General features: G+C 53.5%; 1 non-coding gene across 1 annotated transcript; it reads left to right on the plus strand.

Annotated features, from left to right (window-relative positions):
* TRNAT-CGU (transfer RNA threonine (anticodon CGU)) lies at nt 1–72 on the plus strand. The gene has a single exon. It is a non-coding gene; the product is annotated as a tRNA-Thr (tRNA).
* Nucleotides 73–1,426: the final 1,354 nt, after the last annotated feature.

The following is a 1,426-nucleotide window of genomic DNA, read 5'->3' on the forward strand; positions in this document are numbered from 1 at the left end:
GGCGCGGTGGCCAAGTGGTAAGGCGTCGGTCTCGTAAACCGAAGATCGCGGGTTCGAACCCCGTCCGTGCCTCAAAGGGCCGCCCCCGCGCTGCGGGGAGGCAAGGCGGAGGAGCGCCGGGCAGAGAGCCGCTTTTTGCCTTTTCAAGGGCGGACGCCACCCCGGCCCGGACTTTCGGGAGAAAAAGCGGAGTATTTGGAGGAAAGGGGGCGGGGGCTGAAGGCGAGGCAAAGAGCCGGGAAGGAATGCAGCAGGCAAGTCCCTCCAGGCGCGAGCCTGCGCGCGGGGGAAGGAGCAAAGCAGCCCTTGCAACGCCGCATTGCACTTGGGGAGCGAAGACCCCCTCCTTGGATCCTTCGGGGCTTGACCTTGCAAACGCCATTCCGTCTCAGTGGACTTCGATTCGGACCCACTCTCCTTCGAATCGGGTTATTGTGCGTGGCTATTTAGGCAACCAGGAAGGCGAACCTGCTTGGATCGGTATACTCTTCCAACGGTCTTTCTTGCAAAAGAGGGCGGGCCCCGGTATCCGCTGGGACACCGCCTCCCTCCCGCGGATAATGAAACCAATGATGATCATGCACCATTGTGGGAAACAGCATCGTCAAATGGCGATTCTTATATGGATTTTTTTTTTCAAGCCTTGGATACAGAACCCGTGGAGGGGTGTAAATAAAGAGGATTCTTTGGATTGAGTGTCCTTTCTCTCCTTGAACAGAAAAATGGATGCTCACTCTGGGAGGGGCGATATTTGTCCACGGATGGACCTGTGGGATTCCCTGCATCAGGGGGGTTCGACTAGATGGCCTTTAGGGGACCCTTCCGCCTAGACAGCCATATCATTCGAAGGGGAAGGAAGGGAGAGTCCAATTCGAAGGCTATGCAGTAGGGATCACCCAAGACCCATACAGGGCCTCTTTGGTATTGACTACCAATTGAAGTTATTCAACTGCCTCTGCCAAATTTGGGGGAACCTTTTAAATGGTTCTATTTGCCTTAACGTTGCCATTGGGGGCAACTACAACAAAAGAAGAAAACAGAAAGAAGGAGTAAAGAGCAAAGGGAGGAGAAGGCAAAGTCTAGGTTAGAGCAGTGTTCCCAAACCACTCCGATCCAGAATTGAGGGATCCCAATCCGTGAATGCCCATGAGGTCTCCAATTGATGCTACTTTCTGTAAGTAGGCCCCCTGGTGGTGCAGCGGGTTAAACCGCTGAACTTGCTGACTGAAAGGTTGGCGGTTCAAATCCGAGGAGCGGGCTGAGCACCCATTGATAGCCTCAGCTTCTGCCAACCTAGCAGTACAAATGTGAGTAGATCAACCTATGTAAATGAAGATACTTGCAATTACAGTGTGTAAGCCCTTCAAAAGGGACTCCTGTGATCAGATTTTCAGTGCTCAGCTTGGTCTCTGTGGTCCTAGGCCAA

This window comes from Anolis sagrei, chromosome 2, assembly GCF_037176765.1.
Source record: "Anolis sagrei isolate rAnoSag1 chromosome 2, rAnoSag1.mat, whole genome shotgun sequence".
In the NCBI taxonomy this organism is placed as follows: Eukaryota; Metazoa; Chordata; class Lepidosauria; order Squamata; family Dactyloidae; genus Anolis; species Anolis sagrei.